The sequence below is a fragment of the Nycticebus coucang genome, chromosome 19 (assembly GCF_027406575.1).
Source record: "Nycticebus coucang isolate mNycCou1 chromosome 19, mNycCou1.pri, whole genome shotgun sequence".
Taxonomy (NCBI): domain Eukaryota; kingdom Metazoa; phylum Chordata; class Mammalia; order Primates; family Lorisidae; genus Nycticebus; species Nycticebus coucang.
In genome coordinates, this window is record NC_069798.1 from 44,361,587 (window position 1) to 44,388,102 (window position 26,516).

At 42.7% G+C, this 26,516-nt stretch overlaps 1 non-coding gene and 1 pseudogene across 2 annotated transcripts; one reads left to right on the forward strand and one right to left on the reverse strand.

Moving 5' to 3' along the window:
* Positions 1 to 4,911: 4,911 nt before the first annotated feature.
* On the reverse strand, positions 4,912 to 5,914 carry LOC128571924 (replication factor C subunit 2-like; annotated as a pseudogene). Its single transcript, XR_008376000.1, has one exon. The product of XR_008376000.1 is annotated as a replication factor C subunit 2-like (transcript).
* Positions 5,915 to 26,062: 20,148 nt separating this feature from the next.
* LOC128572139 (U6 spliceosomal RNA) lies at positions 26,063 to 26,169 on the forward strand. Its single transcript, XR_008376052.1, has one exon. It is a non-coding gene; the product is annotated as a U6 spliceosomal RNA (small nuclear RNA).
* The last annotated feature ends 347 nt before the right edge of the window (positions 26,170 to 26,516 follow it).

The window sequence follows — 26,516 nt, forward strand, 5'->3', positions numbered from 1 at the left end:
TGAGCAATTTTATAATCTCATTTGCCAAAGAACGCTACTTTCTTGTGATAAGTTTAAGGGACCCATCAGATTTTGGAGTCCAAAATTTGGGCCAAATTTTGATAGTTTATGACTTGGCAAAAGAAAATGCTTTGCAGAAGTCTCTAGACATCTAGAAACTTCGGAAGTCCTGAGGATAAAGCAAGGTCAACTCTAAAGTTAGCAAAGAAACTTTAAGCCACATCCTACATTCCTTGTAGGGCCTCTCCTAGAAAGACGAAATGCATCACAATTACTGTATTGTCACTTTAGATTCTAGGAACCTGGGTCAGAATCTGACTCCATCATTCAACAATTTCATAACTAAACAGAAGATACCTTTAAATTTCAGTTTTCTGATTAATTAATGGCCATAATAATATCTAACTCATAGACTTGTTAGAATTAAAGAAATGAATATAATAAGACAATAATATGAATACCTTTTGTCATTAAATTTGAAAGTTTATAAAACAGATAAGTTAATAGAAAGATACAACTTCCAAAAAGGACACAAAAAGAAAAAGAACATTTGAATAGTTCATAAATATTACAGATAATTGGGTCCAGGGTAAATATTATAGTGCCAAAAACTCTGGATCAATTTGACTTCACTGGTGAATGCAACCAATCATTTAAGGAAGAGAAATGCAAGTCTCACCAAAAAAAATCTTCTGGATTTTTTAATTTCCAGGGTTAAATTCTTAAATTTTTAAATTTAAATTTTTAATTTTTAAATTTCCCAATTCATTCTATGAGGAAGAATAATTGTGATATCATAACCAAACATGAACAAATAAAATCCTCACACTCTGGGAGGCTGAAGTGCAAGAATCCCTTAAGTCCAGGAGTTCAAGACCAGCCTGATCAAGAGTAAGACCCATCTCCACTAAAAATAGAAAAATTAGCTGAGCCTTGTGACAGGTGCCTGTAGTCCAAGCTGCTCGGGAGAATAAGGAAGGAGGATCATTTGAGCCCAGGAATTTGAGGCACACTAGATAGAGTGAGACTCTGTCTCAAAAAAAGAAAGAAAGAAAAAAGAAAATTACAGGCCAATATCACTCATGAACATAGATGCAACCTTTTTTTAATGAAAGTTACTTAACAAAGTCCAGCTTTGCATTTCTGGTCCCTCTCTGACATGGATTTCCATAATGTGTTGCCTCAGCTTCTTTCACCTCTGACTTATGGTAAAATTCTATTCTCTAGTCATAGGAGCTGTGCCTTGTAGGACGACATGAATTCTAGGCCACTATTCGCTGTCACAATCCAGGCCAGTGCTTAGGTGCTTGGAGGTTCATCAGGTGAGAGTGGCAAAACCCTAGTGAGTGGAGACAGACAAACACGTTCCAATCTGTGACAATATGGATGGGCCAAATTCTCTCTGACCTCTGCAAGCCCCCACAGTCTGCCAACGAGTAATGAATTGGCATGCTCTAGGACTAGTGACCACAGTCCTAGTACTTCCTGACTAGGAAGGCACAGTAACTTCCTGACCTGACCCCCTACTCCAGCCTCCCATGGATTTTTCTGGGGAAGTTGAAGAAGTGGAAGTCAGAGACTTATTCACAAAATGATCTACTTTATTTTCTACTTACCAGCAAATATGATGCCTCTCACAGGAAATCTTTCCTTCTCACTAGAAGTCATCCCTTCTGAAGGACTGGCTTTCTAAGGGATAGGACCATCTGGCCAAAATACAGACTTTTTTCCTCCGAGAAATTTTCAGACACCATGACCTTAAGGACCACACAATGGCTAAGTTCCTAGATCACAGATCATCTTCCACTTGTGCAGGGCCTTTCCCCACACCCTCCAAGTCCAGAGCTGCACCCTGTCCTCTGTCCCCAGTCCTCAAGTGGAAAGCCAGGCCTAGCCCACACAGCACAAGCAAGGCAGATCAGCCACTGTTCATCATTTTGAAGTTCTGCAACATTAAGACAGGAATTACCTGCTATAAAAACGGTTCTCCTACCATAAAATACACCCCAGTCTACCTCAATTAAAGCTTTTACTCCCAATCATTCTTTCTGTTCCCATCTACAACTCTAGTACCTTCCAAGAACCCCAGGTGACCTATCCTGACATAAAGAGTAGGCAATGACCTTTGGAAGATCCTCCAACATTTCTGCCTCATTTGTATGCTGGAGCAGATAGAGAACAGCAGTTTGTAACTCCATTTCATTCCATTTCAGTAACAGAATATATCAAGCATTTCCCATAATTTGACACTAAATAGTTACTAAAGAAGCAACCATGCAGAGCAATATGGTCTCTACCTCCCAGAAAGTCACAGGGTAGCAGAGACCTGGTAACTGATACAGTGTGTTCCACACAGTTAGGCTCAAGTAACTCTTTGGCTTTCTACTTGCATCATTGCCTATAATTAGCATCTCAAAATAATTATTTGGTCCTAGAAGATGGTAGATGGGTGGACATATAGATGCATGCATACACACATAGTTGGATGTATGGGTACATAGTTCTTTCCCTATTAAATCCATCAGGATCCCACATTTACCAAGGAGGCTTCTAGAAGGGGCTTCAAAATTTGAATCCAGAAAGCAACCCCAAGGGATAAGCACAGATGAAGATAGGTTGTTACTAAGCATTGGCTGATGACAGAACTGCAGCAATAGAGTTACAGAGAGAGTTTCCAAAATTACAGATGACTTTCAGGGCCTATCCCTTGAGATTCTGATCTGGTAAGAGTGGTGTTAGTTCTGGGTACCTGTATTTTTTTTAAGCTTCCAGGATTTTCCTGATGCACAGTTGAGTTTGAGCACCTTTGGGACAGATTCCCAGATCTAGGGATCTAGCCAAGAGACAGTCCCACAGGTCTAAGCAGAGAGTCAGCACCAGGGAGACGGCTCAGCCAGAGTGGGAAAACAGGGCTCCTTGCTTCCTTCAGTAGAGGGGCACAAGTGGACCTCAAGTTTGAAATAGATGTAAAAACCTGCTGGTGGTGCTGAGAAAGTTGTGTGTGGTTCTTATTAAAGTAACATGGCTCTTAGAGTATCTAATGCTAACGTCATAATGCTCACCCAGGGCTCTTAATCAAATTTCATGGTACAACTCTCTCTGCCAAGAAAATAATCTATGAGGGAACAAAGGAGAAAACATTGCAATATTGCACAGTGAAAAGTATTGTTGTTCTACTGTGTAATGTGAACAATGATTATCTCCTCCATTAAACCCTGCAAGGTCAACACTGGTGAGCTCCATTGGCTTAATTCATCCCATCCTATCACTGGCATGGCCTGAGGCCAACAAAATCTCGCTGGCAAAGGCATCACTCTGTTTTTCCTTCTCAGGTAACTGTCACTTTTCTGGCTGGAGGAGATCTTCAAAATCCAGTCCAGAACTGCAGGCCAGAAACCATCTCAGGAGAAAAGTGCTTGTCCTTCGGCTTCCCTGGAGAAAACTCTGTGTCTGAAAGGCATTGGCTTTAATCCCTACCAAATGGAAGTTCAATCTGGTCTAGGCAAATCTGGTCTAGACTTTTCTGATCAGGATAACGTTGGGTCATGTCAATCTTTAAATCTATTATGTGGAAACTAAACTTTCCTTAACTGCTAATAGTAGTGAAGAGCACTACGATTCACACTGGCAAAGAAATCCACCTTTTCCAGTAAGCTTTTCTATCAGGCTCATGAAATGAGGAACTCTTGAATCCTTTTCAGGACCAGAGCTATTGCCAGGCACACCCAAGAGCTTTCGTGGACCATGTGAGTACATGGAAGTTTTAATTTATAATGTGTGGAGCCCTTGAAAGTGACAGAACTACATCTGGCTAAATAGTCTCCAATGTAAGAATAATGGAGCAAAGTGAACCTGATCCGTCACTGTTATCCTGAAGCATAGTGTGTCTGACACAGAACTCGTTCCTTCCTGGATTGCCATCCCTGGCTCCCTTCCCGAAAGTCTGCCTGTCTCCTGAACCATGCTGCGGCCACTGCTTGTAGCAGCCTTCTGGCTTTCTAGACAGCCACCGTGGGACCAGATAATGGTGGATAGGGCATGACGATGCAAGAGAACTGCACACTAAATGTCTCCTCTTTTTCCCTTCTGTGGACTACTCTGGGTGCTCCTTGAAATCTTCCAGACAAAGTCCAGCATGCAGCATGGACGTGCAGCCAACCGAAGTACCTGTCGCTTCATGGCTAATCATGAAGCAATGGCCAGCACCGCGACATTCTGCGTTGTTTCACGTGTTTCTTTACCTCACTTGCCACTTTTCTTCACCCTCCTCTCTCTGATCTTACACCTTGGAAAAATAACATCAGTACTTTAATCCTTGCCCAAAGCTCTGCTTTTTGGAAGACATGGGTTAAAACAATAATCCAAGAGTGGTTCTAGAAAACAATTCCCAGGATGAAATTAGGAGTTGCATGTCCCACCAGTCTTAAAGTAATAGGTACTTTGCTGCTGGTTGTACCTGGCTGCTAATCATTCCTTGAGATATGGTAAACTCGCAATTGTTTCCATTTTCACAGTAGTTAATTGGTATAAAGTGCAGGTGGAGGAAGGCCAAGGTTTTTTTTTTTGTTGTTGTTTTTTTCCTGGAGGCCTCATGTGGTCACCTCATTGTCCACAAACGCTGTAAGACTTTATTAGCTAAAATGTCAACCCACAAACACACAGATCAGCTGCCCCACCTCTAATCTTCTGTGGCGCCTTTCTGCCCCTTCACTGCTTGGACAAGTCTGAGGTTGAATGCAGACAATTGTGGAGTGGAGACCTGGTAGAGGCAATGTGAAAGCTATGATTCTTTAAAGCATGGTGAGTATTGGCCCCACTTGAGGTGGCATTTTCCTCCCCCTATCAGAAGGCCACGACTCCTGCAATTTCAGGGAGGAGGATTCTTATAACACAGTCAGTGAAGTCTCTGCTCTAACTGGCCACCAGCGCCATTGTCTTCTGACACAGCCTGCCTAGAAGCCTTGCCATCTGCAGAAGGGAGTTCACTCCTTCTGTTAATTTCATATGAATGTATCCAATTTCCTCAATAAACTCCAATTTCAAGTATTCTGCCATTTGGAAAGTTTTACACACTCGAAAAATATTGCCAAAGACATCTTTTGCTGAATAGCCCAGGTGCCACAGGTGAGCGAGAATTTTGTAGGCCTCATCAATGTTGGCATCCACACAGTGCTGGATCATCTCCGTCACAAGCAGAGGGTGGGGCTCATCACAGACCTTGAATACATTCTCACTGTTGGTGAAGCCAAATCCTGAGAAAGTGGACTGCAAGTTGTTCAATGCCTGCCACCTGTCTCCCTGGGCTATGAAGATGATGGCTTCCAGGCCATCATCAGTGTACGGCACCTTCACCTTCTTGATCACGTTTAGCAGCTGCACCAGTATCTGGGCATCAGTCAGCTTGGTTAGTGGAGGACGGCACACCGGGACTGGATGGGCTCTATGATCTTATCAGAAGCATTACAAGCACGTGCAAAGTGAGTTGTTTTAGAGTATATCTCCATAGTTCTCCTCAAGGCTTGCTGGGCTCCATCAGTCATGCTGTCCGCTTCATCCAGGATGATGATCTTGTGTCGACCTTTGGAAAGCATGACTTTTTGTTGAACAAACATTTTGATTTTATTCCTCACAGCATCAATGCCCCTGTCATTTGAAGCATTGAGTTCCAAGACAGCATCCTTTAGTGCTGGGCCCAGCAAGACTTGTGCCAAACACAGGATGCTTGTAGTTTTGCCAGTTCCTGGGGGGCCAGTGATGATGATATTAGGCACATTCCCTTCTCTTGCAAAGACCTCCAGCCTGCTCACAGTGTCCTATTCCCAACAACTTCATTCGGCTTTACTAGTCTATATTTTTCAACCCATGGCAGTTCGTAGTGGCCGGCGCTGCTGGAGACCTTGCTGGGGACAGTGGCAGGGTCTGGGATCCCGCAATTGGTCACGCCACTGCTGCTCCCCTGCTCCTCCATTTCAGAGCCTCCTCTTCCCACCCAAGGTCAAGGTTTTGGAAGGTCAAGTGGCCATGGCCCTCAACCAATTTCAGAAGCAATATTCATTATGAGAACTATAGAGTAGGATGGCTACTTCTGACAGCATTAAAGACATTTAAATAAATAACAGGGCCAGGAGAGTCAAGTTAAGGCTTCAAAAGTTACGTAACCTCAATAGCTATATTAAAGGAGGTCTTTATTTCCTGCAACCTCAGAGAAGACTGTGTGAAAATCAGGTCGAGGATCTGATTCTAAGGGCTTCAGAGCTGCCAGGAAGATGAAATGTATAACCTTGGCAAATATTCTATGTCAACTCAGGGTTCTGATAGGGAAAGTGTAGGAATCTGAGACATGGGATGGAGACATTTAGGTGGACGGACCTTCGCATCTAGAAACTCCAAACTCCCTTAAGTCCCACTTCCCCAAAGGAGTGGCACCTTCGCCTTTGCCAGAGAAGCCTAGGCTCTGCTTGCTTGGAGAGTGTATAATGATCTCCCTGAAGTAGTTCCTTCACAAGATGACCTTGGCAAGCTAACCCCACCACTTCTTATCCTGTCCAGACTGACAGCCAGAGTCAGGTCTCAGCAAGCTCAGATGGAGACAAAAATTCTACTTCACAAAGAATTGTCTAGATAGGAAAGAAATTACAAATTCTAGCAAGAACTGGGGAACATACATGTAAGTGAATATTGAGGGTACTAACCCAGACAGCAGGGGAAATAATAGGGCTAAATAGTGAGAAATTCATTGATAAGGAATAACTCCTTTATAACTTCATAATTTAATTTTATGTAAAGAACCCTTGAATAGTTTGCTCAGATGGCTAATTGAAGCCTTAACTCTACAAGGAACTATGGTAAACAAAGTGGAGAGCCTAGAATTACTTTGGCATGGTGTTAAAGAATAGAGGCTAAGGAAGGCTGGAATACTAAACAGAGATTTATGATTATGGCCTGAGAACCTAGCACCCAAAGGAAGTGCTCTTTATTTAGATGCTAGAAAGCACATTGACAAATAACTTAGAACCTAGCACCCAAAGGAAGTGCTCTTTATTTAAATGCTAGAAAGCACATTGACGAATAACTTACCAGCCTCTTAGAGAAGCTTAGCAGTGGCTTTCGGAGGCACAGTGAACACGAGAAGGCAGGAGTAGCAGTGGAAGCATCTTGACTCCCGGGCATCTGTGGCAGAAATGAACAGATTACAGTTTCCTGGGAGTAAGATAGATAGACTGCCGGTTAGGGTGTTGTCAGATTTATATAAACAGGAACATGGACAGATCTAGCAAATAGAAGGCTGCAAAGGAAAACTGTGGCCTTCACCTCTAAGCTAGATCACAGACTCAGAGATCATTATGAAGGGAATTTTAGGACCCTAGGGTCTGACCAAAGTCAGCCTCACAGAGGACCCAGTGCACCTGCAAACCCACCCTGTGGTTATTTCCCCAGTTAGGACAGATATACTCAGCTGGATCCCTCACAGTAGTGGTCCGGTTTGTGGAATAAGGGCCATTATGGGAAGAAGTGGTAGCCCTTGAAAGGCCAAGTGGAAGCCTTTGAGATTTTTCTAGCCCCAACACCAGCCTCCAAGACAAATCAAAAGCAATACCACATTTCTGGAGAAATTTAGCACCATCCAAAATTTGAAAGATGAGAGTGGTAGCTCCTACTATATTCCCATTCAGTTTGCCTAAACTTAATTCCATTTCAGCTGCTGGTCTGGATATAGTTTTGGTGAGTTTTTTGGGGGGGTGGAGGGGGGGGTGTTTGTTTGTTTAAAGAAACAGAGTCTCACTATGCCTAGGCTGGATTCAAACTCCTGGGCTCAAGCAAGCCTCCTGCCTCTTGGTAGCTGGGACTATAGGCACATACCACATCACCTACCATCATACACATAGATCTTTACTGGGCAGATCAATACAGCATCAAGCAATCCATCAGTAGAGAAGGTCAAAAGAATTTGCCTTTACATAGCAGGGACAGCAGCATACACTCACTGTCTTGCCTGGAGGCCACATTAACTTTCTTGCTCTCTGTCATGACATAGCAAAATATCATGGTGATCTCTATATTAATGATATTGGGCTAATTGGAACTGGTAATCAGGAAATAAAAAATGTCCTAAATGCATTATAAGATAACCAGCATGCCAGAAAGTGGAAAATAAACTCCACAAAGATTAAGAAGGGTGATACATTGGTGAATTTTTTGGAGTTCTATTTGTCAGGACACCTCTCTAAGGTACAGGATGAGTTGTTACACCTTGAATCTTACAACATTAAGAAAGAGATATAATGCTGAAAGGGGTCTTGAAATTTTGAAGACAACATAGTATAAACCTCTGTTTCATTTCTCAGTTATCTCAGAAGTCACTGATTTTGAGTATCAGCCGCAAATCCAAGTTGTGGTTGCAGGTATTGTGCTTCTTGGGCCACCTGACTGACAGATTCAATGGTGCTAGAGGCATCTGTGGTGGACAGAGATGTGGCAGGTGTCAATAGCAGGGTCATAGCACAGAGCTGTTGGGTTCTGCAATAAGGCCATGCATGACAGCAGAGAACTATCCTGTTTGAAAAGCAGCTGGCATATACAGCTTACATAGCAGTATTAGGTAGCTTGGCAGTTGGTCGAGGGCCTGGAAGGAACAGACTAGAAGATCAGAGATGGGGAAATCTCAGGAGGTGGCACAGATGGGCCTAAGGGAGTGGGCGCAAAGTGCATGGATGGATCTTTGGGTCTCACGTGAATGCTCACCAGGGACCATCTACACATTTAGGGTTTTCAGCCACCACCTAGCCAGGATGATCCATCCTGTGTTTGTCATCCAAATCTCTTCTCACAAGTATCTCAGCGTTTGCTCAATAGAGTAGTCGAGGTGACAAGGATATAGATTGCACAGAAGCTCAAAAACACAGCTCCTGCTTGTTTGCTATGATTGCTGCATATTCAGCCTGTGAGCAAAAAAGACCAATGCTGAGTCCTGGAATAGCATCTTTTCTTCATGCAGACCAGCTAGCCACCTGGTGGCAGGTCAGTTGCATTGGAATGCTTCTGTGTTAGAGGAGGCTTCTTTCCTGGAATTGACACCAACTCCAGAGAACAATTTCTTTTTCTTTCCTTCCTTCCTTCCTTCCTTTCTTCTTTTTTTTTTTTTTTGAAAGAGTCCCTCTCTGTTGCCTACTCTGGAGTGCAGTGGTATCATCATAGCTCGCTGCAACTTCAAACTCCTGGGCTCAAGGATCTTGCTGCCTCAGCCCTCCTGAGTAGCTGGGACTACAAATATGCACCATCATGCGTGACTAATTCTCCTGTTTTTAGTACAGGTGGGGTCTCACTCTTGCTCACGCTGGTCTCAAACTCCTGAGTTCAAGTAATCCTCCTGCCTCAGCTTCCCAGAGTGCTAAGATTATAGGCATGAGCCACTGTGCCTAGCTCAGAGAAGGATTTTCTGCACACATATCCCTCACATGGCACAACATCTAAGGCATTATAATGATGTAGTAGAGAATAAACGAATGAACGAATGAATGAATACTAGAAATAAAAGTATAAGCAGGAGAATGAATGGCTTATATAAATTCAGGAAGGTGAGTAAAGCCTCTCTAGTCTCTTTCCCCCCACTCCTCAACCCAGGCCACAGGACAGTCTCTTTACTGGTCCATCATAATCCCTGTTCAGATATATTCCCATCGTCATTTTCTCTGCAGCCCCTTCCTTCTAAGTTTAAATTACCATATCTCTCTTATTGATAAAGCACCCTGTCAGCTATTACGTTATTTCATCCTCATCATAATCTCGTGAGACAGGGATAGGTGAGAGAGACAGGACTCATCAGTATCCATTTTCTCTTCTTCTTCCTGGGCACAGGCCTAAACTACATTTCCCACCTCTCTGCAGGTAGTTTAGGACCATGTGATCTAGCTCGGGGTGATGGAAAACGATGAGTGCCACTGCCAGGCCTGGCGCTTGTGAGTCTCTCACATGGCACTCTCCATTCTTGATCTGACCTGTAGAGACCTGTGAAGTCACACGCTGGAGATGGAGGCTCCGTAGGTGGAAGGAGCTGAGTGACGGCATGGAGGAGAGGCCCCTGTCCGCCTTCACTGGACTTGGACAGAAACAAGAAAGGTTTGATCTTGTTCAATCACTGAGACTTTGGGATTGTTACAACAGTTAATCTAGCCTGAATTAAGCAGGAAGACAGACATGGATTTTAGAATAAAGAATATGCAGAAAGCGAAACCTCAAAAGGTGAAAAAAGTGTAGCTAATGAAGAATCACCTGGCTTGGAGTCAAACACACCTAAAGGTCGGTTCATGGGTTAAGCACTTGCTGGCTGTGTAACCGTGAGCACATCATTTCACATCTCTCAGCATCAATTTTTGAATCTGTTTAATAAAAGGAAAACACCTATCTTGCAAGTTCATTAAAAAGTTGAGAAATAAGGCTTATGATGTGCCAGACACAATTGCTGGCATACAGTAGGTGCTCAATGAATATCTACTCTCATTGTTGTTAAGTCACACAGTCATGTGGTAAATCACATCAGAGCCAAGGTCTATAGCCCAGCCTCCACTGGACCCCTTGCTTTTCCCTAGCCCTGCCATGTGCTGTGGCAATGGCCACTTTTTATTCTAAAGGAACCCTGTTGGAATTCACATTTCTGAAAACAAGGGTGAAAACCTCTCCTGAACATTCTTTGCATGTATCTTAAAGGCTGGGATTAGACCCAAGGCACAACTGAAATAGTGTGGCATGAGTTTTGTTACGTAACAGAATTCTACTGCCTTTGAAATAAAGGCAATGAAGATGTTACAAATTGTGACCAAAGCTACAGTATTCCACTCTGTAGTTTTTAGATTCAAACTTTGCTATTTCCAAGACTACATGTATGTGAGCCAGCTATGAACAGAAGAAAAACATTTCAAGGACAAATTTTTGCAGACTCCCTATTCTTTGTCCATCATTGCTGCCTGGGTCTCAGTGTGCCCTCTGGTGGGGTGGATTTAATCAAGTCTGTTTACTCCTAGACTCCAGGAATGGTGGAAATTCTCAAGCCAGAGCATGAGAACCTCACCCTTGTGAAGAATCCAGCAATCAAATTTGCACACACTGACTCCAGGGTAAACCAGAGTGGTGCATATACAGCTTGATGACAGAGTCTGACCTCAGAGCAATCTGTCTGGAGGTCACTGGAGGTGATGAGAGCCTCAGAAAAGTGCCAGCAGGAACTGAAAGATAAAAGCTTTTCAGGGGGAAAGTCACAGGATTTGATTGGACATGAACGAGAGGCAGGGGACCAAACAATGAAAGAGTAGGCTAGGAAATCTCTCCTGGGTGCAGACCACTCGCCACATCTAGACTACTGCACTCGCAGAAGATACAAAAAGTACAATGTTCACGGCACTCTACCAAGGGCCATAAAGTGAGACTGTCTCCACAAAAAAAAAAAAAAAGTACAATGTTCCACTTTGAAGTTTGCGATTGAAGACAGCACCATCCACTTCAACTATGCACTATTCCCCCTACCATCTCCTTCATCCATCCCTGAACCTGGCAGAGAGACTGGCCAGCCAACTCCTGGGCAAAGGCAATGGTGCAGGTGATTGTACTTGAAATCTCACCCCACTGATATGATGCCTGAGTCACTCCCAGTAGAGATTCATTCCAAGTCTTTTCTGGGCTCCAAAGCAGAGTGCATGTAGTCCTAGGGAAAAAGTAACACCTATTAAAAAAAATTTTTTTTTTAAAAACTAGATTAAGCAAAGGGATAAACAGCTTTCTATAACGCAGGGTGTCTTAGAGATTTAAGTACACTAATGTGCTTTGAGGGTTAGCTATAGAGGATTATAGGATGGCTTTGCCACAATTTATTGAGCATTGTAACCTACTTTTCAAAGAGCATCTTACAAGTTGCTTTCCACAACCCACTAGAGAAATATTTCCCAAAACAACTGGTAAACTCATTGCTGTTAAGGTCCTGGCTGCCAGTGGGGAGGCCCTTGTTATATAGAGGCACCTATTCTAAGTGCCAAGATGCCAGAGTGCCCTTCAGATCTTCCCCTCCCCATGTGTTTTTGTGCTAGCTCCCTTTCATTTCCGTGGGTTCCATTTCTTCATGTGTAAACTGAGTCATGTGGAGAGATCTGTGATTTCCAGAATGTTTCAGGGAAACCTAGGTCTCCATAGAGGTACCCCATTGGTTTTGCAAATGTAATGTCCATAAATTACAAAAATGGGAACTCCCACACTTGGTCTTAACCAAAAGGCTGAGAAGCAATGATTAAAAATAGGAATTCCTAATCCATTCATCTTCTTGTACCTGTTTTATTGAAGATTTTCTGAAGATTTCATTTGAACAAAAGAGTTATTTTGCTAAAACTAGTCAAACTCTTTTAGAATAGTTGGCCTCTAAGGACAACTTCAGGCATGTATAGTTACCCAAGTATATGAACTGGGATTCAGATAAAGCAACTTGAAATTTGGGACCTAGGTCACTCAGACATTGGGTATAACAAAAGAAGGAATGGTGTGACTGCCCTAGAAACTGTGGCAGGACACAATTTGGGAGCTTAGGTTGGGAGAAAGCAATATCTGAGAGTTGCCCATGAAGGGAAGAAGGTCATTATTAATCACCAAAAGCCAAGTCAGAACTCACAGCGAGGGGTGACAAAGCCATTTTGTGTTCAGTGATTTATAGGTAGTGCTGAAGAAATAAAGAGATGTGGCTTCTTCAGCTCCTATGCATTAAATTTTGTCCTCCTTAAATTCATGTTTTGAAACCTGAACTCTGGATTCCTCAGAAGGTAGCCTTATTTGGAGATATGGTCTTTACAGAGGGGTAAGTTAAAACGAGGTCATCAGGGTGGGCCCTCATCTGATAGGACTGGTGTCCTCAAAAGCAGGTGAGATCTGGACACAGACATGCAAAGAGGAAGGCCATGTGAAAGAGAAGGTGGCCATCATCCAGCCAGGGAGAGGCCTGGACCAGCTGCCCACCTTGCAGCCTTCAGAGCCCCAGCCTCCAGAATTGCGAGATGAGAACATTCTGATGGTTAAGCCTCTCACTTTGTGCTATTTGTTGTGCAGCTCGAGCAACGAATACACCAGGGCCTGAGAATGGTGTGGAGCAGGGGTTATCCCAGGTTGGCAGTGAGGAGCCAAATCTAGGGCAGAAGGCCCTATGACCGGAGTTGCCTCTCCTGAGGTTACTGCGACAAGCCTCTTCCTTTCCTGCTTGCCTGCTCACCCCTCTACCTGCCCATACTGTTAGCAAAGAATCTTCCTCCCGTAGCCCCCTTCTTGCTACTCAGTTGTTCAACCACCTGTGAGAATGTGTTGTGAGCTTCTCAGAAGCTCCATGAGTAGGTCTTCACGGTGTACCGGGCAGCTGCAATCTCTACAACTAGCTCTGGGGAAAAATTACAAAATTAATAAATTTAAATTTCATTTTATTTATTTTTTTTTTTTACTACTCTCCCACAAGCCTTTTCAGGATGCTTGAACCTGTTTTTTTCATTCCCTCAACTATTAGTTCCCAGGCCCCACCCCAGATCGATTAAATCAGGCCTGAGGACTAGTATATTTTAAAAACCACCTCTCCCCTCCAAAGTATTCTAATGTGTAGTCAGGGTTAAGAAACACTTAGGCGAGGGATGGGAGGGGGTGGGAGGGATAGTAGGGGGACCACAACTATGCAGCACATTGCAAGTACAAGTTGGTTCTATCATGTGTAGAACACAAATGTTCTAATGCTATAATTGGGTAAATGAGATGAAAGCTATGCTGATTAGTATGATGTAAATACTCCAATTTGTACAAATAATCAACACACTGAAATGGGCATAAATGTATTTATGATCTATGTACAAAAGACTTAATAAAAAAAAAAAAGAAAGAAACACTTCTAAACTCTCTGCTCCTTAAGTCTGAACCATGCTCCACAAATATTTCTTCTTTGCAGGAATTCAAACTTCCATTCCCTCAGTGAAGTGATGGAAGGCGATCTGATTAATACACACTGATGCTTCAAAGACATATTTATCTTCATCAGCCTTCTGGTGGGAGAGGGTAGTTACCACTACAAAGAGATAGTGCTTAGACAAATTAACTCTAATTGGGGAATATCAGAACATATTTGATCCAAGAACCCACATCTACAATATTAAATGCTCCCTCCTTCCAGCCCTGTCTCATTTGTACACTGGAGCAGATAGAGAATAGGAATTTGTAATTCTATTTTCATTCCATTTCAATAACAAAAAAATATCAAGCCCTTTCCACAGCTATGACACCCAATAATTGCTAAAGACACAACCCAGTACAGAGATGGGGTCTCTGCCTCTAAGAAAATCATAAACTAGCAGGAGAAATAGGTATAATGGGTTTGAAAAGAAACCCAAACTGAAATTACCCAATCTTTAAAAATAAGCAACCCAAGAACCTTGTATACCAAAACCTGTGGGCTTCAGCTAAAACAGAGAAATCCATAACCTTTAATTCCATGTTAGGGAATTAGAAAGAAAACACGTTAACTAAGAATGTAAGTTAAGGGCAACGTGGTCATGGTGGCAGGTTAGCTTTCCAGCCTCCTTGTAACCTCCCCTGACAATCACAGAGACCAGAGAGGACACCCAACCCACACCCTCTGCCAAAAAACCAAACACAAAAGCCCTCAGGAAACTTTTAACCTCATTAACCGGATGAGGTGACAGGAAATCTATCAAACTCTAGGATATAGCCACATGCACCAAGCCAGAAACAGCAAGACTTGGCCTCAAAAATGAAAAAGTCACCCACAAATTCTCACTCCCAAAAGGAGAAGACAAGGCCCTAAGCAGAAGCCTGGGGCAGAAGGTCTGAGAGCATCCTGAGTAAGGAAGGGGAGTCCCAGAGGCTCCAAGTCGTGGGAGACAGCAAAAATGCCTGGCTCTGGGAGGAGCAAAGAGGGTGGAGCAGTCAAGTTCCTGAGAGTCTCGGAAGTTTCTGGCAAACAACTCATTCCAGAAGAAAAAAGCCTCACTCTAAGGGAAAATTATTAAAAACAAAAACCAAATTGAGCAGGGCAAGAACGCTATGAGTAAGTGAAATAGAAAGCTTAGGTCACAGTGGAGGAGGGACCAGAGGATGAAGGTCTTTTTTTGAAAATCATGCAACAGCGAAATACACCATAAAACCATAAACCAGAAGGAAAAAATACATCCGTGGGATGATGAGAAATTAGTTAATGGTGACGATACTTGCTTATTCAGATGACGCATACCCTAAGAGCCCTGACCACTTTACAATCTGTGCATATAAAAAAGTTGCACGAGTACCGGTAAACTTATACAAATTTTTAAAAATATAATATGTTAACTAGTGTGATGAAAATGTGTCAAACGGTCTATGAACCAAGTGTATGGTGCCCCATGATCATACTAATGTACACAGCTATAATTTAATAAAAAAAGAAAGAAAATAAATAAAAATATAATATGTAAATATGTAGAATTAGGAAGGAAGAGACTCATGCTGGAGTAAGCATCTTACTTTTGGAGAAAAACTAGAATAGAATGTTATGTCAATTGCAATATTCAAGCTTTTTGTTATGATAAGAATTATGACTTTGTTTTGTTTTGTTTTTAAACTAAAACCAAAATCAAAGATTTCCTACGAGTATGGGGAAAATGAGTTCAAAAGTAAAACAGAGATATATGGGATTAAAAAGAAAATACACCCTGGAAAACAGCATTCCTGGAAGGTTGAACCTAGACCGCTAAAGGGCTGGAGGCAGAAAACTCCCTGAACTCGACAAAGAATTGGTTGCAGACACAGACCTTATTTTGAGTTACTCATGAATCAACAGAGAGGTGGCCTTGAGCCTTCAGCTGGGGAAGCTGCCCTGGCCCATCTCTTCCCAAACTGTCCCCTTCATCCCCTGTCAGTAGGAACCTTCTCCTACAGGCCTAGAAAATCCACCTGCTTTAAACATGAGAGAAAAAAGAAATGCAGCCTAGCTCCAAAAATTAAAATGAAATAACATTGGGACTGTAGGCAGCACCTGTGGCTCAAAGGAGTACGGCGCTGGCCCCATATGCCAGAAGTGGGGGGTTCAAGCCCAGCCCAGCCAAAAAATGCAAAAAAAATTGGGACTGTAGCAGGTGCCTTTAGTGGCCTGTATCATACCTCCTTGTCCCACTTCTAATTTCAGCCTCAGCTACAAAGGACAGATTTATGTGAGTGAGACCAAGCCTACCCTTCCTCAAGCAGCACGTCTTATTGGCTTTTTCCCTCAGGGGCTTTCTCTGGTCCACAGAAAGCCTCCAAATTCCCATAATAAGTGCAGCCCCGAATTGCAGGTAAGTTAATGCCCCCAGGGATGGTCCTCAACCGAAGGAAAAGGCCGCCATGCTGTTTCTATAGATTCTCCTGGAATCAAGTCCCCATTGCCTACATCTTGATGACTCATCTTTATTTTTTTATTATTATTTTTTATTTTTGTAGAGACAGAGTCTCACTGTACTACCCTCAGGTAAAGTGCCATGACGTCACACGGCTCACAGCAACCTCCAGCTCTTGGTCTTCCGCGATTCTCCTGCCTCAGCCTCCCGAGCAGGTGGGACTACAGGCACCCGCCACAACGCCCGGCTATTTTTTTGTTGCAGTTCAGCCGGGGCTGGGTTTGAACCCGCCACCCTCGGTATATGGGGCTGGTGCCCTGTTCACTGAGCCACAGGCCCCGCCCCGACTTATCTTTATTTTGTCTTTTTTTCCTTCTGTCTTATTATCACAATTCCCTCCCTCTTGCTTCCTAAGGTCATCACCCAAATACGCCACTTCCCCCAAACCTATCTCAGGCTCTCCTTGCCTAAATTAAGCAAGTTGATATTGAAAGTGGCCCAAGAAAAAAGGAGCTTGGAATTGGATGCTGGAACTGGGGCCCCTGTGGGTTAGAAGGCAGTAGGGACAGGTGCTGATGGTGAGTGGGGTAGCACTGTATAGCATCTGTAGAGGACCGTGGCATCTGTAGAGCATTACAGCATCATCAGGACTGGCTGAAATGAGCAATATTTGTGCAGTAGGCCCAGTACTTGGAGATTAAGGGGCATTGGCAATTACAAAGATTATGGAGGCAACTAGCTTTTGTTAACTGGTTTGTAATTCTTAAAGAAACAGAATTGCAGGTTTGGATTAGCCAAGTTTTAACTCAGAGCACACTGTGAAAGCAAGAAGGCTTCCATGACACTGTTTATGTCACAAAATGGATCCTTATGTTTTCTGGCTAGAAGGAGGACTGCTCAAAGGCCCAGGAGTTAGAGGTGAAGGTGACAGAACTGCAAAGGCACCTTTTGTTCGGTACCCTCATGACTCCAATAGGAAAGGAGTAAGATGTCAAGCCTGGATGGTGACACCATGGAGATGCTCCTGAGGACCTGAGACTTCTACATACCTCTGAATGTTCTGGACCCCCTCTTGCTGGAGGACAGCAGCCTTCCTTGCCTGCACACCTTTCAAAGATAGAACCTGAAATGGGAACTTAAGGAGATGATACTTGTCCTGCCCAAGATCTGCCCCTTCTCCCCTTCATTGGCTCCAGAACAAGAATGAGCTCAGTCTGCATCACAGTCTCAGTGGAGAAATGTACTTCCTCTACTCCAGAATTAAATCAACATACACCTACAACTTTACAAGAGCTGGCTAATGTGCACCAACAGAACTAGGGGACCTGTGTGGGAACAGATCATGAGGATGCTTGACTGAGGAAATATATATGACAGAATATAGGAGAAGTGTGGTGGTTCGTGCCATGTGTCAACTTGTGCCTGGGCCACAGGGTGCCCAGATATTTGGTCAAGCATTACTCTGGGTGTAACTATCCTACCTACCATGGGTGAGCCAAAAGTTGAGTATGGGGAGCTTTGCCTGCTTGAGTTGTGACATCAATCTTTCCTTTGATTCTACTTAGGTCTCTTATCAATTTTTGGACTGGAGCTACTTCCATCAGTTCCCCTGAGTCTCCAGCTTGCCAACTACAGATCTTAGAACTCATCAGACTCCATAGTCTTGTGAGCAAATTTCTTACAATAAATACACGTGTGTTTCTCTGGAGAACTCTGACTCATATAGAGAGCATAAGTGAGTACTCACTTGTAACTTAGGATTTAATGGCCTGACAAAAGCACCTGAACCAGTTCTAATGTGGCCAAGAAGCCTTCTTAAAATTTGCATCTGACAATGGCAAAGCAGATGAAGATGCTGGAGCTGACTTCTCAGGTTAAAATGTGAAAATGGATTTATTATGTGAGACCGGAGAACCTCTCAGCTTTCAGTGCTCCCTAAGAGGGCCCAGAGGACACACGGTTCACTAAGGCAAACAGGAATTCACTGAAAAGGAATTAACCAGCATCACTAGAAAAGGTCACTACTTGTTTTTGCTCTCCTCTCTAATCAAGATTGACAGAGATGAACCTGGCCTCTCTTGTGTCAACGGACATGTTAGGATTCTATAATAGCAGAGGAAAGGTGATGGCACTTAACTATGAGAGGCAAGGTGGATGTAATTACCGTATCAGGCAGCAAGGCCAAAGTCTTGCCTGCAGAGGTCTATGGTGACGATAATAAACCAAGGCGTTTCTGGGTGAGATAGATGGGCAGCCTACTAGGGATTATTTAACTTGTATAACCAGAAAAACATCAAGGGCTGGTAAACAGACCCAGAGGTTTTTGTTTGAAAGGAAAGACATATCATTCTGAGGGAAGAATGTGAAATACCCCCCAAAAGCATATGCAATAAATGTATATCCCCTATTCTATCTATGAAGATACCTGCAGCCATTTACACAATGAATTGTATGCTTGGGGAAGGGAACACCCAGGCCTTCCTGCTACTGCTATCCTGAAGGGTGCTCTCCTCATCAAACCTAATGTTTTATTGACTCTCAAGGCAGAAATGTTGGCAAGGACTACCTCTGGTTATGACAAAGCAGGGAAAGCAGCTTGGATTTGAAGCTGAAGAGACACTGGCCCAGTCCACCCGTTTGGCTACTCAGCTTCTGTATACATTTTTCTCTGCATATTTGAACTTCTCCTCAACAGTAACAAGATGCAACTGGCTTCCATGAAAGTGATGTCCTCACCCTCTCCCCAAAATGAGGAAATGCCCAGTCTCAAGAGCCTGTACTTCATTAAACCCAGTGGCATCTCCTGACTCAAATTTATGCTCAAGGGACCTCACATCTTTGAGTGCCTTTCTCAAAATTTCGTAAGTAGCCCTCCAATGGCTGGGTATCTAACCAGAAGTGTTGTACCATCTTGGCAAGGACATACATGAGCCTATTCCTTATTTTCTCCCCAGGAACCTCTCAAGTTCTTTAATCTTCACATGAGGATAACCAGATACATTGAGAAGTTTTGATGAGTGCATCCATGGATTGTCCCAGAAATCCATTACCAGGTCTCAGTTCCAGAGGGGCCTGGCAACAGACAGCTTCCACTGATCAGGGTGGTATTTCTTTCACAAGGTCATATGAGATTGGATTTCTAGAATGGTGCTGACATGCTACATTCATGTAACTTAAATTGTTTTAAGTCATAAAAACCAGGTTTTCGACCATCTGCCCTTGGGGCTGTCCTGTCAACAGTCATGGTATCTATCAGTGGCTGCATTAGTTATTTACTCTACAAATTTAGTCATAGTCCTATTGAATACGTTTCCTAAAGAATAAATTGTGATGTTAATATTCAACAATGTGTATACAAAATAATAATGGAAGAATAACATTGTTAATATATAGAAACAAATGCATAAACATAAGTGAAAAAACAGCAAAGCTGTTATAGTCCTCGTTTCTGTAGTTAGTCATGGGTCGTGACTGATTTCTGTAACTTCCTTCTTCTTCTATATATCCATATTCTCTCAGCCAGAATCTCAGCTGCTCAGAGTTCTTTAACCAATGCAATGATTAAAAACTTCATTCCTAAAGAATCAGAGACCTCATCTGACCTCCCTATGTTTGGTTCCTAGAGTTTTCCATTAATTTTACTATTGGCAGGGAAGGGCTAAGAGGTACCCCAGGGAATCCCCTCAGTTGCAGACACAGTCCTCCCTGCCCGCAGTATGTAGCAACAAACCAATCTCCCCCTTGGTGACTGGAAACAAAATCACTCTTGCCTGCAGAAAACAAAACAAAACAAAAAAACTCTTGTTTTGCCATTTGGTTCAGTAGAAGCAGCAGCCCTACATAGCTCGATGGCATTCTCATGTTCCAGTCAGTGGCCCTGTGGATGTGTCCCCTGTCTGCTGGAAAGATTCTTCCCTTAGGGACTAAGGCCTACAAACCTACAAAGCTCAAAGTTATCAGGATGGGAAGCAAAATTCTGTGAGTGGGTTATTAGATGTAATGGAGAGCATTACATGCTAATGTAACGTAGCATGTCAGCATGTTCACGTCTACCTTTAATTCCCACACCCTCTTGCTAGGCGGGTAGGGCTGTTAATAATTTCTGATTCAAGGATATACCACTCCCTTGTCTTTCTAAGTTCTTGACCATCTAATCATACCATTCACAACTACTCATGAAGCAGTATATGTTATGGAGTGGGGTCCCGCCCTAAAATTTGTATATTGAAGACTCAACACATTCAGTGTGGCTGTAGTTCGAAGATAAGGACTGCTAGTGGAAAGATCGAATGAAATTATAAAGTGGGGACACTGATCTGATAGGATTATTGTTCTTATAAGAAGACATACTAGAGATGTGCCATTCTCTCCCCCTCACTTCTCTCTCCCCAACTCGCACCATGTACACACACCAAGGAAAATCCATATGAAGAAAGAGCGAGAAGGTGGCCATCTGCAAGGCAGGAAGAGAGCCTCATCAGAAACTAAATCATCTGTAACCCTTAATCTTGTAATATCAGCCTCCAGAATTCTAAGAAAATAAATTTCTGTAATTTAAGCCACCCAGTCTATGGTGTTTTGTTATGGCAGCCCAAGCAGGCAAATAGAGATACATACTCTGTGATATGTTTATATAAAGGTTTAAATATGCAGTTTCTACCACATGTTCTTTGGGAATACGCACACATGCAGAAATAATGTGACTGCTTCCGTGGGAAGGATAAACACCAAATTTAGGACAGCGGTTCTCTTTGCAGGGTAGGTTGTGAGCAGAAAAGCAACTGGGCAAGGGCCAGGAAGCTTCAACTATATTTGTTTTTTTTTTCTTTTATTGTTGGGGATTCATTGAGGGTACAATAAGCCAGGTTATACTGATTGCAATTGTTAGGTAAAGTCCCTCTTGCAATCATGTCTTGCCCCCATATGTTTGTTATATTATTTCATAAGGTGAATGCTGCGTTGTTTTCTAAATCTTTTTGTATGTTTTATATAAATCTCACAATTATTGTTTTTTGAAAGAAGAGACTGGATTCTTATGAAACCATCAAACATCTGAATCAAGTCTTACCAAGTTACACAAGCCTGCACACCCCCATGAATTTTCCAGTCAGTTGGAGTATGATTTTTTTGTTGCTGCAGCCAAAGACTCTCAAGGGACTCTTCTGTCACCTCTGTAAAGCCTCACTAACCATTATAGCTCTTGGATTAGCCTGTTTCTTAGTTTGTAGAAGCTATGAGGGTTTGTACCTTGTCCAATATTACACAGATTCATTCCTCAATTATCTCATGTGCATTTAGCTACCAAAAAAAGAATAATGATGATATGTGCCGTTCCTTGGGTGCTGTGTGCCAACGCCATGCTTAACTTTCTACATCCATCATTTTAAACCTCCCTCACTATTACTTACTCACTCTATTTTGCAAACCAGTAAACGGAAGTTCAGAGATGCTGAACGACTTGTCCAAGATCACAAAAAAGTAGGCCCACCCATTTTCTGCCAGCTCCTCAAAGGCAGGGACTGGTCCACTCTCCTCCATCTCCCACAACGACCCAAGGTGAGGTCCAACGATGTGAGCAGACTTTCCGGTGAGACCGACTCTCTTCTGCAGGAGGTGTGGTTCAGACAAGGCCCCAATGCAGGACAGGTGAGCAGGGCTGCCCACTACTGAAGGCTGCATTGACATGGCTTACCTGGGTCACAGCTACACTGCCCACATCTGACCTCAGCCACAGGCTCACAGACTGGCCTGAGCATTTGCTATCAAGTCCCACTAGAGGTCTCTGTTACTTTATTTTTCAGGTGCCTGGAGGTGCACTAAGGCCACTTTAAACTATTCAAAGCCAGCTAAGTGGGCTGCCTGGAATTCTGTGGTAGCTTCAGAGAAACTCCTTCTGCCAGAGCTTGTGCGTATGAAAGGGAAGAAAAAAGAGGACTCACATTTATTGGAGTCCTTCTGTACACAAGCTGGTTTACAGGCCTTAATATTAATGATAGGCAACCTCCAGGAGTCATTGCATGCACAAGGCACTGTTGTGCAGTGTTTATAACCATTAACTCATTCAGGCCTCTTAACCACCCAGGAGATAAGTACAGAAGCACCGAGAGGTTAAGTACCTTTCCTAAAGTCACACAGATAGGAAGTGATGTGGTCATTTGGATCATGTAGTCCTCATGACTTTCCTTAAAGTATCTGCTGCCTTATCCCTATTTCAGAGATACAAAAACCAGGCTCAGAGAGATTAACAGGCCCAAAGTTATACAGCTACACAAGGGAAGAAGCAGAATTCAAATCTAGATCTATTTGGGTCAGGAAAAAATATAAGACTTGGACCCTTCCTAAGAGGAAGAGAAGTGGTAGGTAAGATCTGTGTCCTTGGCCCCACATGGGTTACATACGCACCCTTGTAGCCGTAAAGGATCATACAGTCCACACTCCATTATAGACAGGGCTGAGCTATTCTGAACTCTGTCAGGAATGCATTAAAAGTTGGGGAAGATAAGCTGAGAACAGTGGCTCATGCCTGTAATCCTAACACTCTGGAAGGATGAAGTAGGAGGATTGCTTGAGGTCAGGAGTTCAACAACAGTCTAAGCAAAGTGAAGCCCCTTCTCCACTAAAAATAGAAAAATTAGCCAGACATGGTAGCATGCACCTGTAGTCTCAATTACTCAGGAGACAGAGACAGGAGGATCATTTGAACTCAGGAGTTTGGGCTTGCTGTGAACTAAGGCCATGGCACTCTAGCCTGGGTGACAGAGTGAGACTCTGTCTTCCCCACAGCTGGCCAAAAAAGAAAAAAAAAATAGAAAAATAAAAAATCAAAGAAAAGATTACATGAAAACCTCTGTCTTGGTGTGCATTGAGAGAAGCAACTGCCCACCCCAGCTCAGGAGGATGAGGGAGCTTTTCCTTAGAGGGGGTGGATTTGGGTCCAAGGCCACAAAGACAGCTGTCTAAGAGAATCTACTGAAGGCCTCAAAATTACTCTCTTTAGACTGGTTGGCTTCACTGCTGAATTCTACCAAACTATTAAAGAAGAACTAATACTAATTCTTCTCCAACTATTCCAGAAAACTGAAAGGGAGGGAATTCTTCCAAATTCATTCTATAAGGCCAGCATTACTCTGATAGCAAAACCAGATAAGCAGACAACAATAACAAAAAAGAAAACTAATATTCCTGATGAACATACATGCAAAACACCTCAACAAAATACTTGTAAACTGAATCCAACAGCACCTCACAAATATTATACACCATGACCAGGAGAGATTTATCCCATGATGCAAGCATGGTTTCAACATATACAAATCAACAAACATGACACCACATCATCAGAATGAAGGACAAAAACCATATGATCATCTTAGTAGCTGCAGAAAAAATATTTGATAAAACATTATACAACATTCCTTCATGATGAAAACGCTCAAAAACTTTAACTATAAAAGGAATATACCTCAAAACAGTAAAGACCCTACATGAAAAGCCCATAGGTAATATTATACTGAATAGGGAGAAGTTGAAAGCCTTTCTTCTAACATCTGGAACAAGACAAGGATGTCCACTTTCACTACTTTTATTTAAGATAGTACTAGAAGTCCAGAGTAATTAGACAAGATGAAGAAATACAAGGCATCCAAATTTGAAATTAGGGAAGTCTAATTTTCCCTATTTGCAAATAATATATATGACCTTTCTAATATTTAGAAAAACCTAAAAACTATACCAAATACTGTTAGGAATGAAAAACAAATTGGTAAAGTTGCAGGATATAAGCTCATCACACAAAAATCAGTAGCAGCCAACAGTGAACAATCTGAAAAAGAAATCAAGAAAATGATCTTGGCCAAGGAACAGAGGCTCATGCCATAATACCAGAACTTTGGGAGGCTAAGGAGAGAGGATCAGTTGAGGCCAGAAGTTCAAGACCAGCCCAGATAACAAAGCAAGAAACTGTCTCTACAAAAATAATAGTAATAATAATTTTTTTTTTTTTTTTTTTTGTAGAGACAGAGTCTCACTTTATGGCCCTCGGTAGAGTGCCATGGCCTCACACAGCTCACAGCAACCTCCAACTCCTGGGCTTAAGCGATTCTCTTGCCTCAGCCTCCCAAGTAGCTGGGACTACAGGCTCCCACCACAACGCCTGGCTATTTTTTGGTTGCAGTTTGGCCGGGGCCGGGCTTGAACCCGCCACCCTCAGTATATGGGGCCGGTGCCCTACCGACTGAGCCACAGGCGCCGCCCAATAAACAATCCCATGTACAAGATCTAGAAAAAATTAAAGTACCTAGAAATAAATTTAACCAAAGAAGTGAAAAATCTTTGTAATGAAAACTATAAAACATTGATTAAAGAAGTTGAAGAGGACATCAAAAAAATGGAAAGACAGTCCACATGCATAGATTAGAAGAATTAATATTTCTAAAATGTCCACACTACCAAAAGCAAACTACAGATTCAATGCAATCCCTTTCAAAGCACAAATGATATTCTTCACAGAAATAGAAAAAAAATCCTAAAATTCACATAGAGTCACAAAAGAACTTTTGCTTCCTACTACCAGGGTGTGAACATCGCAAACCACATGCAGAGGCATATGTAGGCTTTCCAGGCAACAGTATCACTGCCATGCCTGTGAGAAAGCCATCAGATGTCAGCAAGCCTTCAGATGACTCCAGGACCAGCTGCCATTTGACTACAAATACAGAGGAGACACTAGGTAAGAACTGCTCTGCTGAGCCAGTCAACCGACAAAATCATTATCATGGGCTGATAATATTAAGTGTCTGTTTTAAGTTACTAAGTTTGGGAATGGTTTGTCCCATTACTAAATAACCAGACAACTTCCAAAGTTTAACTCCTGGGCCGGAGACCTGGAGAAGAATGGGTGTCACTAGCTTTGAGGTGACAAAGGAATGCATCAAAGTATTATGGACTAAAGAGATTGAATGATGGGTGCCTGTTGCATAAGAGATGTTCAGTAAACATTTGTTGAATGAACCAGCAAATGAATGAATGGTAGTGGGGATGGCAAGAACAGGGTTCTCATCCTTCTCAAGGTGTCCAGCCACCTGCATACAGTTATCTCCAAGGTTGTGTCCCCAGCCAGCCCAGGCCATGGAGTGTGCATGGGGACCTTCCTTGCCTTCCCACTTGGGAAAATTGAAGGGGCTTCTTCCTCAGGGTAAAGACAGCCTTCCTTCTCTTCTCTTCTTCCATTCACAACCCCCCAATACTTTGCTGTTTCTAAGAATTTTCCTTCCAAGACTCCCACTTGTTTCTACCCTATTACAATAGCCACCTCAGAAAGCCAGCCCCAAAGAGATTACCTCTCTTGTTTTGAATCTTCAGCAGCTCTCCAGACCCTGATACTGGCTTCAGGAATCCCGTAATAAAGGTTAAGGGAGCACCAGCCACATTTTCTGCAGGCCTGCTGGGTGTGCTAGGATCCACACAGGGGAGGCTCCAAATAGGACAAGCCCTTTACTTTCATCACGTCTTGAGGTCTGGACTTACCTCCTTTCCCATCTACCCCTAATCACTTACTGCGAGACCAAGGCTGTTCCCCACCCCAGTCTTCTACATTGTCTTAAGCTCACTTGATGAACTAATACGCAGCAACTGCATTCCTTTTCTGGAATGCCTGTCGTGTTTGGGTCTCAATCATTGTTAAGAATGATTATGTGCTCGCTTCGGCAGCGCATATACTAAAATTGGAAGGATACAGAGAAGATTAGCATGACCCCTGCACAAGGATGACATGCAAATTCGTGAAGCATTCCATATTTTTATTGCATATTTCATAGTTAGCAATATATAAAGTCCATCACGGAATAAAAAAGCTCATATTTGAGCTGCAGAGACCCTGTAAGCCCTGATTTTACCATAAATCAGTAATATTAATTAAATGCTAAGGTTGAGTTTAATATATTAAATCAAGAAAATCTAATCTTGTCATACTTTTCCTATTGAACAAAAAAAGAAATAAAAAGAGCTACACAAAAAGTAAAAAAAAAAGATTAATATTTGGCCCCTCCAAATTAGATACTGAAATTTGATCGCCAATGTTGAGTTATGGGGGTGGATCCCTCATAAATGGCTTGGTGCCTCTGTCCTTATGGTAATAAGCTGAGTTCA